The sequence below is a fragment of the Dromaius novaehollandiae genome, chromosome 12 (genome assembly GCF_036370855.1).
Source record: "Dromaius novaehollandiae isolate bDroNov1 chromosome 12, bDroNov1.hap1, whole genome shotgun sequence".
NCBI classification, from domain to species: domain Eukaryota; kingdom Metazoa; phylum Chordata; class Aves; order Casuariiformes; family Dromaiidae; genus Dromaius; species Dromaius novaehollandiae.
The window spans coordinates 3568320-3583276 of NC_088109.1; the positions used below are offsets into that span (position 1 = coordinate 3568320).

The 14957-nt window shown below is 49.1% G+C and overlaps 1 protein-coding gene and 1 long non-coding RNA gene across 3 annotated transcripts in view; one reads left to right on the plus strand and one right to left on the minus strand.

Annotated features, from left to right (window-relative positions):
• Window positions 1-2459: 2459 nt before the first annotated feature.
• Window positions 2460-11478, minus strand: LOC135329645 (uncharacterized). The gene is made up of 2 exons (XR_010391190.1): window positions 11355-11478; window positions 2460-5103 (listed from the first exon to the last, which is right to left on the minus strand). It is a non-coding gene; the product is annotated as an uncharacterized LOC135329645 (long non-coding RNA).
• Window positions 9860-14957, plus strand: part of SFMBT1 (Scm like with four mbt domains 1) — an 85421-nt gene continuing 80323 nt past the window's right edge. For both annotated transcript variants that reach the window (XM_064518679.1, XM_064518678.1), the window contains exon 1: window positions 9860-9963. The gene's annotated coding sequence lies outside the window, so the exon portion shown is untranslated. The remainder of the gene's footprint in view (window positions 9964-14957) is intronic.

Genomic DNA, 14957 nt, shown 5'->3' on the forward strand with positions numbered 1-14957 from the left:
TCCAGTTCTCAGAGATGCACCTGAAGAGGTTAGTTCATGCTTTTTAGGAATTTCAACTCCTGATTTCTGCATCTCATTTCTGGGTTTCAATTTTGACTCTGGCCTTGGCAATCTAGGCATTTTGCTTAACCCTGATCTCAGATTTTTGATAATGAGGCTGCAAGGTGATATATACATGAGCATTGCTGTTTATGTAGCTCAGGAATGCAATTTCACATGGTCTGGCACATTGTCTAATACCCTTATGATCATTTAGATCACTTAAAGGAATATAAACAAAGGCTCAGCATATCTGTTTTAATCTATTCTCCTGAAAACCTAAATACTGTTAGCACTGGCTGCCTGTGGAGGGTGAGGGCAGTAATACACGTGTACCAACCTCAGACCTGCACCCTTCTCGGACTCAGGAAAAAAAATCAAATTGAAGTAAAGATACAGGAGCTCAGGAGATATTTCAAAGGAAGCCAATAAAAGAGAAAAGCTAGAAGCTGACACTCACCAACCAGTAACAGGATTCTTAAAGCCTCAAATTCAATAAGCCCACAAACCAAAAGAAATTAAGCCAGCTTTGCTGCTTTGTGATGGCATGCTATAATGTTTTAACGAGATTCATAGATATTAAAAAGTAATGGTATAAATTGGCTATTTAAAGTCAATATTGATTTGTTGCCAGATTCTGCATATCAACAATTGCACTTGAGCGTCCATTTACTTTGCTCAGAAATAAATATTCCTGACCAGCTGTATGTGCTAGTTGGAAGAGAATCAGTTTTCACCACTGGCAAAGGGACAGGTTGTTATCTCAAGCCGCATGGTTCATTGATTTATCAGTGGTGGTGTAAATACAGAAATTTATAGGGATGCTGTCAAGATCATTTATTTGATAGCTTTTTTTGCAAGAAGGATGATAGTCCTTTCCCGGGTAAGAATGAGAGAGGCTTTCAGAGTATTTGGACTTATTAGTTGTTTGAGGTAAATTATCTCCATTTGATGTTTCTGGCTGGCAGAGTTAATTTATTTGTACAAAAGTATTTAATGATGCAGGGAGATTGTTATTGGTGGTTTAATTATTGTTTTGATCAGAGCTTCTGTATGGGTGGTAGTACTTTTAATAAGATAATCATACTTTTTCATCTGTTAATGAGACTTTGGAGTATTCCCAACACAGTTTTAAGTCTTAGCTGTTTTCCCGCTCTTGGTTTAATTTCTGTGGTTTATTTAGCTTGCATAATGAAACTGGATGGGCCACTTTAATGCTGGTCTTCTGTGAGCAGCAGATGACCTGATGAGCAGGTCAGTGGGGCTGACCTGGATTTTCCAAAACTGCATAAACACTTCTAATTTGGGAAAGAAATCATTTAACCCTTAAATTGAAACAAATGAACAGGCATTTTTACTTATGTAAAAAAACAATATTGTATGTTTTTGTACATTCTCATCATGGTATCTAAATTTTACCAAAAAAAAGCATGTTGTCTGCCTTTCTTTTCCATCCATATCAGTCCAAGGCAATATTATAGTCAAATGCAGCATCTTCAGTATCCTACAGTTAATATTAGTAAAGAGTATGCCTTTACTTAAGTAAAGGGCACTTCAGTATTGGGAGCTGATGGTATCTATCTGGTAGAGATGCTAAGCTGAATTGTACAAGAAGCTAGAAAGTGGTTAGAAATGTTCAGAGGAGGACCATTCAGGAATAAAGTTAATATCACATAAATAGAATGACTTTGCTTTTCCACAGACATGAATATTCCAGTTCTTACGGAATCTTGTATATAGAGTATATATATATTCAGCTTTTCACTATTTTGTGATTGTACTTTTTTACCCTCTATTTTCTTTTTTATTCCAAGTATATTGGGCCTGGATCTTATTATTCCAGGTATATTGGTCCTGGATCTTATTTGCTTTGAAGTCAAGGACAGGAAAGGATAGTTAGGAAATACCTCCTTCTGTTCCAGAGTGTTCTCATTCTCTCCATGAGCTGGAAAATGTACATACTGACATATATTCCTTCCCTGCATTTACTGTGGTGCTAACATTTATCACTTACTGATTGAACATCTCACAAGAAACTGGAGGAATTATAAACTTTGTATGAAGTCCAAAGTGAACAACACCACTCGGGGAAATCCTATCTTGTTTAATCAGTCTATAATTAAAAATGAATCAAGAAAGAAAACTCAATGAGCTAATGAGAAATACAATCTGATTATAATATTAAAATCTAAATCTACCCAGCCACTCTAGAAAGCCTGACCTTATGGTAAAATGAAATAAATACCTTCTGTAACACAATATTCTTACAGCAAAAAACAATTTAAATATTTTCTTAAATGCTAGTGAACCCTGGTTTCCTCTGAGTAGGTTTCTTCTAATCTGAGAGCACCACAGCCTTAACCATATCCTTTGAATGACTACAGAAGAGGTTAAATAAAGCTTCTTGATGCCAATGGATATGCTGGGCCAGTTTTTAATGCTTCAGAATAGCTTAGTCAACAGCACAGCCCCAGTCCTGCTCTGCACATGCAGCATGCTACGGGAATGAACAGCGTCTTTACATCTCTGACTGCAGTCAGTGAGTATTTTGTAGCAGTTCACACTTTCATTAGATAACTAGCAGTTCTGTCATAGCTGTTAAACACATGGTGAACCATGCTGCAGAACTTGGGTGATGTGTCCATCTCCTTACTTGCACAACTTCAAAAGCATCAGCTCAAATTCCACAAGAATATTTTGCCTTTGACCAGAAACAAATCCTGTTGCATGTCGGCTTGCAGTCGATGTATGGAGCAAACAGAAGAGATTCCTAGGAGCTACACAGTATGTGCTGCATTAGAGTGGTGTAAATATAACCCCACATAATACTGCGGTTTAGGATAACCTACACTAGCAGTGTACTGAACTGCTAGAGGAAATGCTCCCAATCCAGCTTTACGTTTGGAGCTGGGCCTCTGATGGCTTTTCATTTGGTCATTATTAGGATCTCTTTGGGACCGTTTCTGAGCTGAAGTGTTTCATTTGTGTCATCTCAGAGAGCTTCCAGAGGCAGCAGCAGGTGGTCGAAGGAGGCCTGGTAACATTGTTCTACTGGAGATCGGGTACCCCCCAAAAAAGAAAGGAAAAAGAAAAAGAGTGGCAGGAACTAGAAGGGAGGAATGGGCTCTCACTGCTGTAGGTCCTCCAATTTGTCAGGTGTCACAGATCTGCAAAGTTACCAGGCCTTTCCTATTTAGCACACACAGTGAACTGAGGAAAGGGCATCAACCACACTTCCGTTTAGGTAATTTGGGAAAACTGCAAGGTTACTTACAGTTTTTTCTCCTAACTCTCCCAAGCTTTATTCCAAGCAGTTTTTCCCTCTCCATTGTGATCTGTATAATGTGTTCTACATGTGCAGAAGTCTTCAACTGTTTAGCTATGAAAAAGCTATGAAAAGCTCATAAGTGTCCTAACATCCAGTCCTAGGAAGTATGTGGAGAGATCCTGTCCTGAGGCAGGTGTAGGCTTATGGCACGGTGCTACTTTCTGCAGTCAGCATCTCATAAAAGAGGAAATGGGGTATCCCATGCTCAGCCGGCTTCTTCTGAGTTGCTTGTACTTACGGCCAAAATACAGGCTCTCCTCCCACAAGTTTTAGGTACCTACTTTAGCATCACTAGGTATGATTTGTTCAGGTTAGCATGACGCTGAAAAAGGGTGGGTGGCCACTCTCTGCTTTCCCCCTTCAGTTGGGTAGATTGAAGGCTGTAGTTTCAGGAGCTGTATCCCAATACCATGTTCATAAAAACCACCATAATAAAACTTTTAAAAGATAGCTTCGAAGTGGGAGTAACCCCTTCTGCTGGGAGAATGGAGGGAGAAAATATCTACACAGGCCCCTTTGCAGAACAGCGTTTAAGTTATGTAAAAGATTACATTACTTTTATCTCCATCCGTGTTCTGGGGAACTTAGAAAAGGACCAGGATCCCAGATCTGAAATCCTGGGCTACCTTAGCACTTAGGTAGAGAATTGTATCACTTCATCACTGACTTGTTTCCTTTATGGGTGAAAAGTTGAACCTTCTGCCATTATTCCAGAAAAGCTGCAGATGAGTCTATCTTGTGTCAGTTATATCCATTATTTCTGCACAAACCTGGGGAACCCAGCCAAAACTGGGATCTAATATATGGGGATCTGTTGCATAAATGCAGATTAAAAGAAAGCCTCTCTGAAGAGCTGTCTAAATAGACTAAAGAAAGGACAGGGGAAAATTATATATAAATATAGAGAACAGTACCATAGTAGGTAAAAGGTATACTTCTTCCATGAACTTGCTTTCCTTAAAATGTTGGGAATGACTCTGAAGTGCAAAACAAACAAACAAGCAAACAAACAAATAAAACCACCTCAAGTGAGGTAAAACGAATATTAATATAGAATAATGAAAATAGAGAGTACAGAGGTTGGGTGAAATGAGAAAAAGGCGAAAATAGGTTAAAAAAAAAGAAAGAAACAAACAAACAAAAAGAACAGCTGAGTATAGAAGAGCATGCCCAGAAGCTGAACTGGAGGGTGGAAGGAGCCGTCTAACGTGGCAGGAACCGACTGACAGGTGCTTTTGTCTGCTGTTGCCAGCTGAGCATCTAACTAAAGGCCTTTTGGCCTTTTGTGTCTTTGACTTAAAATGACTGATAAGGGAGCTACATGGGCCCTGAAACCTCACTGTGCCAAGTTTGGAGTCTGTGACATTGGAAAGCAGGCAGGTGGGGAAGGGAAGGAAAGGAGCAAGCTACCAGCGTCTTGGCTTCTTCTTCCTTCGATCTTATGACTGTACCTGACCAAGCATATCTGCACTCCAACAAAATGCATTTTAAAGGGAGCTGTCATGGCTATTTGAAACGAAAGAAATGTTGCTTCAACAACTGTTAATATCCCCAGTGTCCAAAACATAAGCTGCAGGCTTATGTACCTGCTCTTAACTGTGGGACGGTCTCTGGCAAAGCCATTGAAGGAGATTGATGGTCAGCATTGGACTTACCTTTGTGTCCCATCAACATGCTTCTGCGATGGCAAAGGGAGGCGTCTGAGTGGCTCTGCCCTTGTGCCTGTGTTACGGTTCCTTTGGGGATGAACAGATTGTCTGTTACAGGGCTGTCAGCTGAGCCTTTCACCAGCTTTAAAACTGACATAATTTTCAGGCTATATAAAGCCTGAAAGCATGAAGAGTAAAGCGGGAATCCAGGAACGTCACTCAGTGACCACAGAAGGTTATCTGCTGGGCTAGAATTAGTCTGATTCATTGACCACATTGGCAATGGCAAATACTTCATTTCAAGAAACATATGTCTCTGGTTACTACCCTAAAAGTACTAGCTGCATGTCGATGCCAATGGGAATAGTGGGGAGCATTGAATATTAAAAAGTCTTTGGCAATTTTTGTTCTCTTTCACCCGAGTGAAATCCTGTATATTTTGGAATAATATCTGCAGTTCTAAGTTGCAGCTAAATATCTTCAATAACATTTGCAGTAGAAATCCCTGTAGTTAGGGAAAACTTAATGAGTTCAGTCCACTGCGTCGAGCTCCCATTGGAGTAGAGAGTTAGACCAGCTCGGCTTTGTCTCAACTCCCCTTGGGCATCCTGGGCCCCTGCTGATTTGCACTGCAACTCCTCTTATGCCCCCTGCATCTGGGTTTCCTTTGCAGGGAAGCACAGGCAGCAAAGAGGAAGGCACCACTGAACACCTACTCTTGTCCCATTGAGGCACTGGGACGCAGATGACGGTCATGAGGCATCCTAGGACTTAAGAAGAAGTCTTGGATTCTCCATTTAAGATGTAAAAAATAATTCCTGTAAGACCAGTTTATGGTACTCAGTTACTAAGTCTAATCTCACAATCTTTACCTGAGCAAATCTTCCATTAAATTAGAAGTAGGGATTAAAAGTTGTAGCCAACTTGTATCTAATTTGAATTAATATATCCGTAACTTAGAGCAATTGTCTCTGGGGTTGCTCCCACAGACTCTAGCAATGTTCCTGTAACTGAATTATACCCACTTAACTAAATGGGAATGCTCAGCTCCATGAGTTACATTTGAATACAAGTGCAGGATTGCAAACATGCATCAGTCCTGCTCTCAACACAAGCATCCTTGGCTTGAGCCTGCTATCTATGCACTCAGAAAGTTCAGCGTAGTCAGAGGGACTTCTTGGCACTTACGGTCTGTAAGAGTGTGGCTCTAATTAGTATAAAAATAAAGCAGAGCTGAATGTTTCACTGAAAGGAGCAGAAATCCTGCTTAGGCAACAACTGGCAGACACTTGTGCCTGGACACTGGTAATGAAAGCTGTTCACAGAGCCTGCAAACTTAGCTTCAGAAAAAGGTGTTCCTTGATATGAGGAAATGACAGAAGGAAAAGGCAATGTGATGCTAACAGTGTATGTGATCTACTGGTTCAAGTACTGAGAATTTAGAGAAAATTTAGGATCACTCTTTAATCACTTACTGTAAACAAGAAAAATAAATTTAGAATCATTGTGAGGCTCATGACGCTAGAAGGCCTGGGGCTTATTTTCAGTGAATCCTTCAGGTTTAACTTTGTAGAAGAAATGGCCTACCACCATCTGTATCAAAGCAAAAAGCAAATGCCAAAAGAGAATAAAAGGTTGTAGCAGAACAAGTGAACCATAGTGGTTCTTGGAGGTTAGCCTGTTGCAAAAGTAGATTTGGTGCAAAAAAATGGGAGCGTACCAATGAAATTTGTGGGTAATCTAGAGCTGGGAAGTTTCATAAAGACTTCGGATGAGCCTGTTTCCCAAGAACAAGGTTTTTGCCAGGTTCCTGGCCTGGCAAAATGTGCGGGTGGGTGGATGGGTGTTGCTATGCAGGGCTTGCGCCGACAGTGAGCTGCAGTGGAAGAGGGGAATGCTCTGAGGAGGCTAGATGGTAAATAATCCTAAAAATAGGACAAGACACCAATTTTTAAAGCATGGTATCTTCTTAAACTGCACTAGCAAAATTGCTGAAGAAGATCTATTGCCTGGAGTACTGGAAATGGGATGGAATGTAATAGCAAGAAGTCACGCACTTAAAGATTAATTAGAATAACTGCTAGTACGCTTGGAGGTTCATCAAACGGGAGATTACAGGGAGAGGAATCCAGGTACATTATTGGCTGTAGGATAACTAAGATGCCACTGTAATGCAGCCTTAAAAATGCTAATGTATTCTAGGATGCATCAAGTGAAGTATTTTTCTGTAGACGGCAAGGTATTAATATCATTGTACTATGCAGCTGTTGAGACCTTTTTTAGTACAGCGCACACAGTATAGAAGGTGTAGAGGACACTGGAAGATTGGCAAACCCATTCTGAGAGACGATTAAAAACACTGCAGAAAGACTGAGCGATGCTGATCTAATAACTATTCATAGAGACATTTTTGGTAAATATCAGGGAGGCAGAATTATCATTTACTCTGAAGGATAATTCTGGTAAAGATCAAATGGCTATAAATTGGTAGTGAATACATTCAGGCTAGAAATGAGAAAGTTTCTGGTCTATCATAAGAGCAGACGCTAGAAAAGCCCTCAAAATGGAAGCGAGGCACCCAGGTTGTAGGAGGCAGAGTGCCCGTATGACACTATAGTTGCAGTCTCAGATTTAATGTCTTATGTATTGGCATCCCCAGAAAAGGGCTATGAAGAGATTTAATCATCGTTTGACTGCAGTGCTGCATTGCATTTACAGCGTTTTAACCCCACGTTTCAGGGTTTCTGCTAACATACTAGGAGGTCGAGGAAGTAAGATGCGACTTCCTTCCAGGTCTGTTTTACCGCCCCAGATCAACACAGACAGTCCGTCAGGAAGACGGCTGGTCGAAGATGTTTGCAAATGCCTACCCTTCTGCGGCTGACACCAGCTGGGAGCGTAAGGAAGTCAGAGTGCAATGGCCAAACAGGCTTTTTAGGTGCTTCATCGCTCACACTGCAAGGTATTATGTTTGTTTTTCTAGGCTTTTTGCCTTTCCCTGTAGTACGTGCCAAAGTCCAGTTTCCAGCATCATCTGGGCGTGTGCACAGGACGCGTTTCAGCAATACTTCTGCTGGTTTCTTCCTTCTGCACACGAGTTTGGGGCTTTTGCAGAGAAAGTCCTAAGTTTCTTGCGGGTTGTGTGTCAGGGAGAGGGTGTTTGTGAGTTGCGCTGGATGCGGAGACGTTCCTCGGGGAGGGATGTCTGGTCCCCGGGGGCTGGCGGGAGCCGGGCTCGGCTGCAGCTGGCTTCTGCGAGCTGAGCAGAGGGAGTTCGACCGCCACGGCCGCTCCCACGTCGCCCGCCCGCGTCGCGCTGCGGCTGCCTGGCGGGGCCGGGCCGGGCCGGGCCGGGCGCTGCCCGGGGCGCTCCGCGATCGGCATGGCGAGGCCGCCCCCTAGCGGACGGCCCGGGCCTCGCCGCGCCCCGCCGCCGCCGCCGCCGCCGCCGCCGCCGCCGCCGCCGCCGCCGCCGGGCCCCGCGCTTCTCGCCGGCACACGGCTCCGCGGGGGAGCAGCCCCCCGCCCCGAGAGGCCCTTCCTGGGCAGCGCCCCGGCGCGCCGCGCTGCCTGCGGCCGCCGCGCACGGCTGAAACGTCTCCGGCTCTTTTCTTTTAACGCAGCGGGAAACCGGTCTCTGTCCGTGGCCGGCAGACCGCGACCGCTGCTGGGAGCGTGCGTGGAGCCGTGCAGCCGCCCGCTGTTAAAGCGCGTCGCTGCGGGAGGAGCGGAGCTCGCCGCGTCTCTCCGGTGCCGCCGCGTCCAGACCGATGTGTGTAATTTGCCCGCTGGCTGCGTAATTAGCGCGTTCGTGGTTACATTTGTTCTTCCTGCCTGCTGTGGCGGCGGCGTTAGCTCTGTTTATTTCTTGGCACTTCTCTACTTCGGAGACAAATGATTACAGCTCACTCGGTCCCGCCTGCCCTTCCCCTCCGCACACTTATTGCCAGGCGCTCGCAACTAGTGCCGGCCCCGACGCGACGGGCACGAACGTGCCGATCACCCCGGAGCGGATGCGCAGGGCACAGCGGGGCCGGGGCCGCTCGCGGCGAGCGCGCAGGGCGAGCCGGCGGCCGCGCGTCCCTGCCGGCGGCGGGCGGAGCGGGGCCGCGGCGCTGCCGCCGCCGTCCCGGCCCGCCGCCGCCGCGGGCGGGTGCGCACCGCGGGGCGCGACGGCTGGCCGGCCCCGGCCCCCCCCCCCGGTCCGGACCGCCTGCGCGGGGTCGGGGGGGGGGGCGCTCCCTTTCCCCCGCTCCGCCGCAGGAGCAGCGCGATGTTGCACAAGCCGCTTCCTTTTTCTTTCGCTTCGCCGCGCCGCGGGGAGCGGCGGCGGGTGCGCGGGGCGCCCGTCCCCGCCGGGGGGGCCGCTGCCGCCCGCCAACTGCGGCGCCGGCGCGGCCCGCTCGGCTGCGCGGCCCCGCGGGGAGGGTCGGCCCCGCGCCCGGCCCGCCCGAGCCGACTTATCCCCGGGGCCGAAGGGGGCCAAGTGCCCGCCGAGGCGCGGGGCGGAGCGGCGGCGACGGGACCTCCCAGGCTCTGCCCCGGCCGGCGGCGGCCAGCGCGGGGGGCCGCTCAGCCCGGCAGAGGCGCGGCGGTGGCGGCGGCGGGTCCCGTTAGCGGCGGCCGAGCCCGCGGTGCCCCCGGCGCGGCGGGAGCAGGTGTCCGGAGCCCGGGGCGGCGCGGCGGGAGGCGGGGCGCGGCGGCGGCGGCCCCGCGGGGCCGGGGCGGGCGCGGCCGGGGGCGGCGGCGGTCTCAGCGCACCGCGCCGGGAGGGAGCCGGAGCGCCCGAAAAGCCGGGCGGGAGGGAGGGGAGGGCGGAGGGCGGGGGGGAGCGGGCGGCGGGCGCATGCGCTCTGGCGGGCCGTGCCATATTGGAATGAGGCAGTGAGCGGAGCGCCGGGAGCCCGAGCCCCGGCGGCGGCGCGGGGCTGGAAAAACTCGCCGCAGGTGAGGCGGGAGGCGGCGGCGCCCGCGCGCGGGCGGAGCGGGCCCGGGCGCAGCTGCTGGGCGCGTTTTGCCGGCGGGGCGCGAGGCGCGGAGCGTTTTTCCGGGCTCCCGAAGTTTGGATGCGGGAAAAAGGCGGCGAGGGAGGAGGAGGAGGAGGAGGGAAGAGGCAGGCGGAGCGCGGCGGGGAGGCGGCGGCGGCGGCGGCGGGGGGGAGCGCGCCGTCGCCCGCGCTGCGGAGAGATGCGCGGGGCTGGCGAGCCGCCGCCGCGCAACTGCCCGCGCGCAACTCTGCGCCCGCCCGCTAGGGGCCCGCGGCGGCCGCCCCGCGGTGTCCCGCGGCCCCAAGTTCCCCTCCCGGCGGCCCCGCGCCCGCCACCGGGGCGCCCCCGCCGCCCGCCCCGCCGCCCGCGGCCGCGCCCGGCCCGCGCCCGCCCGCCCGGCGCCGCGGGAACTTTGTGCGCGCTGCGCCCCGCCGCGGCGCCGCCGCCGCCGCTCCCCCGCGCCCGCGGGGGGCCGAGCCCACCGAGCGCCCTTCCTCGCCCCCCTCCCCCTCAAAATGGCGGTGGAAGGGGACCTTTAAACCCCGCGCCGCGCCGCGCCGCTCCGCGCCCCGCGCGTCCCGCCCGCCCGCCCGCCCGCGGCGGCGGCAGCGCCTGGCGCGCGCCCGTCAAGTGCCCCGGCGGCGCCCGCCCCGCTCGGGGGGCGGCTGCGGGCCGGGGCCGGGCGCCGCCTGCGCGCCCGCAGCGCCGCCGCCCGCGCCGCGGGGCCTGCGCTGCCCGCGGGGCCGGGCATTGTGCGCGCGCCGCGCCCGCGCCGCCGCTCCGCACCTCCGCGCCCGGCGGCGCTCGGCCGAGCCGCAGCCTTTGTCTGCGGGGGAGGTGGTCTGCGCCGCCCGCCGCCTCGGCACCTGGGGCCGCAGGGGCGGCGGCGAAGCGGGGATGCGCGGCGCGGAACTTGGGGCCGGGCGCCGGGGCAGCGGCCGCGCCGCGCTGCCGCTCAGGAGCGCCGGGGCCGCGGCGGGCGCGCCCGGAGGGGCTGGGCGAGCTCGCCGCCCGCGGCCGCTGCGAACTTGTCCCGTCCCCCGCCCGCCCTGGTACAGTGGAAGTAACGAAGGGAGGAGGAGAGCAGCGCAGGCAGTTAATTGTGAATTTTTAACTACCCTCGCTATTACCGCGCCACAAGGCCCTTATTTATTCCGAAATAGGCCGGTGGTGTCTGCAGAAGTCACATGTGCGCTTTAGTGGAGCGATTACACCTACTTGGGAGAAACTTGTTGCCATCATGAAGTGTTTTTAAATGGTAACCTTTACGTCCGGCAGCTGTGCCTGCTCTGACAGCAGATTCCCCGGGGGAGAGGTTTTGGCATTTTCGCAGCAAAGGGAAAGGCCTACCTTGCTATTTGCCTGCCGTTCCTTCTCTCCTGGGCGCGTGCGGCTGTCAGTGGCCCGGGAGGTTCCCACAGCGAGCGTTTCAGCGGTGTAAGTACTTGCAGCGTGTGAGGTGCGCTGTGCAAAAGTCGTACTGCAGCAACTGATAACCTATCTGGTAGCTTCAGAAATAGCGTTGTTTTGCAACTTCAGGTTTGCGATGTCTGTGGACCGGCCGATAAGATTTGCTTTGCAATACAATTATTTCCAATTAAGAACTTTTTGTACCCTTACTGGAGGAGGGGCTTTCAGTTGTAGCCCGTGCAGCACCTAGCGGGGTGGCATCTCAGCTAGTTAAGGTCTGTGATTGCTGTTGCAAAATAGCCAGCCGATGGGGCAAAGTAAATCAGTGTAAGATAAAAATACATCAGTTAACTGTGAAAACATAGGATTAACATATGGCAGGCACTGCTAACATGAATTTTATGGTTAAAAAACAAAAAAGCACCTTAAGCTTGAGATCTTTAGATCATCTGTAGGAAGAAGACTCAAGCTTCCTGCCTTGAATTCAGCCATTTCCTCTTTTACTTTTAGTTTATTACTTGTTGCTGTGATTGAAGGAGGAGAACAAAACCTAGTTCTCCCCCAAACCGGTATTAGTGGAAGAACAGGAGGATGCTCTGGGGAAGCCGAGCAACAGAATAAAACTGATAGATCACACTTTACTTTTTTTTCTTTCCCCCCCCCGTGACTCATTCTTAAAGACTTAACATGGCAGGGTTGGAGAATGGCTTTTGCTCGTGCTTAGTTTATATCTCTACTGGGCAGTTACGCTGGAAGATTTGTTAAGTATCCCGTTATGTTAAAGCTGACATGAACCTTCTCCACAGGAGACAGCAGTGCACGATAGCTGAAGAAGAGTGGCAGATCTTAGTAATTATTGATCTGTCTCATTTTTCCTTTGCAATGCCCCCCCCCCCCCCAACTATTAATCTGCTTGCTTTGAATTGTTTTACCTGCTTCCTGAACCTGGCAAACCTCCTAAGCAGGCGCTATGTGGAAAAGAGCGGTGGGCCAAGCGTGAGATGACATCTTAGTGACTGATACTGTTGTTTGCATGCTCTGATGTTTATGTTCTCTTCCTGTTGTGCTCAAGGTATTAAAGGGTGTTGCAAAATATGTTTGTCATAGTATGTTTTGGTTATATTTCGGAGGTCTTTTTTATTGTTGTGTTGTTTCGTGGCAAACCAGTGGCAGTCCTAGATCTTAGGCTTTAGGTCATGTTACTTTTCAAATCTGCTGTATTTATTATTGCAGGTTACTTGCACATCATAACTGTGCTTCCATCTGCAAAGTTTGGCCAGAGCGTAATCCTGCCATGATGCAGACATCAGTGCAGTCGCTTTGTGCTGGCTAGGCTTAAGTTTAACAGTCTTGCAAGTGATGCATTTCAGACACCTGGGAACTTAATTACATGAGCACGTTGGCAGTGAAATGACTCATGTTAAACTCACTCAAGTGTTCTGGTAGTGCGGGAGAAATTGAAACCTGGGAGGTATTTAATAAGGGGTATTTTTGAGAAAGAGAGCTTTCAATATGTAAAAATATAGGTCTGGCATTACATATCGTCCCCATACCACCATGGCTGTTTCGACATCGCAGGATAGTGTGGGGGGTTGGTTTCTCCTTGCGGGTTTTTGTGTCTTGTGGATTGATCAGCGACTTAAAACCATGTATCATACGTGAGTTACAAATGTTCTCCAGAGCTGTAACTTCTCTTTCTTTCGTAAATCACTTGTGGATGGTGAGGCGAGTGGAGGACTGAGTGCTGTTCATCTGACACGTCTGACTCGATGGTTATCAGATCGTGTTTTCCCTGTTTCCGTAGCTTTGAGCATCGGCATATTGCTGCTGGTAGAGGACGTTGTGCACATGTCCTGCTGCTGCTGAGACGTGGCTATCGCTTCTTAGGTCATAGGTTTAGACTTGAGGGGGCTTCGGGGGCTGTGGTTTATTTCTAAAGTCTTTTTTCTTTTTTCTTTTTTTTCTTTTTCTTTCTTTTTTTCCTCCCAAGAGCACTTTCCTACTCGAAAAGTCAGGGGGTAGAGGGCGGGGGAGCTGTTGTTTCGTTCCGTTTCAAATGCTTGCTGGAGTTTTTCTGCAGGCAAGCGTTATATTAATATGCAAGTTCCTGAAAGGGAGATTTAGCAGTTTCCTCCCTTCAAATTTAGTAAAAGATGAAAATAAAAGTAATTTTACACTAATTTTATATTATTCCCTTATTACTTAAAAAAGCCTTGTCATTAAAATAATGATATTTTTCAAGTAATTGTATATTTTGACTAACTTTAATAATCCAGAATTGTTCTTACTCCTCAATTTTCTTTACATGGATAAAGACTATGAAAAGAAGTATAAAGGTGCTGATTATTGCTCATTTGATGGTAAAATGTGTATTGGTTCTAAGAGCACAGAATATGTAAAAAATAGTAAGATTTGGTACTTCTTCGAGCAGGTAAGATGTGTGTGTTTTGTGTTAGCTCTTTATCCATGTTGATTTTTTTTTCTTCCCTCCCTTTTACCATGCTTTCCTTTATGAGTTGGTGTTCATGAGAGAAGTCTTATTACTACTTTTTTCTACAATGTACTTAGCGAAGGCTAGTCCACAGAGCTGAAATGAACTGTGGTATTGTTTCTGCTCTGCTTTCTTAATATGTCATGTTTTATGGGAGTCAGCTATTTGGAAGGTCCCCTTCCACCGCTCTGAGAAAGGAAGCTGGAAGGAGATGTCCAGCATGTTAGTTGGGGCTCTCCAGCTACCTCTGTACTTCTCCAGCAAATTATGGCATTTAAAATTTGGGGGAAGGTGATAAGTCTTAGGGACCGCTTTCAGCTTGGTTTGTTTTAGTAGTATTTAATTATCACCCAGAGCCTTTTGCTAGGTGCTGTGCAAATGGGCAAGGCCTGTGAGCCACGGGGTGGACAGAGCCCAGCTTCCAAGGTCTCCCTCTTCCTCTGTCTCCCCCTTTCCTCCTTTCCTACCTCTTGTGGCTCCTCTGTTGCCTAACAAAAAACGTCTGTATCAGTCTTTCTTTCAGTGGAGACAGTGACGTGTGATTTTGTATGATGGCTGTCAGATTTTGTTGACCGTGTTTAATGAAGAGTCGGAGAATAGGCAGAAGCCTGTGTATACATGCACACATTTAGTGGGATACTATTAGCCTCGTTTCCTAGGAAAAACAAGGAAGCAATAACATTAAAACTCGAAGTGAGAGGACTTAATGAAGGTTTGTACTAAAATAGTCTTCTGTACGTGCCTGACTAATGCCTACTCTCTCCAGTTCTCTCTCTCTCTCCTTTTTTTTTTTTTTTTTTTAAATAAGACAGAGCAGTCTTAAATGACACCTGAGTTCTTGCTGCAGAGTACTTGTTGGTAAACAATGCTTGAACAGTAGTTTTTCCTTCCTTTAAGTGGAAGTCTTGAGTGTTTTCTTCTGGCTTTCTTCACGTGTTCGGATTTGGCACGTGAACCTAGTTGCAGCTGGCTACCTACAATTTAGGTGGGCTGCTGGTTACAGAGTTAATCTTAACAGTTTGTTCAGATTGTGTGGACCTTTAAAATGTGTT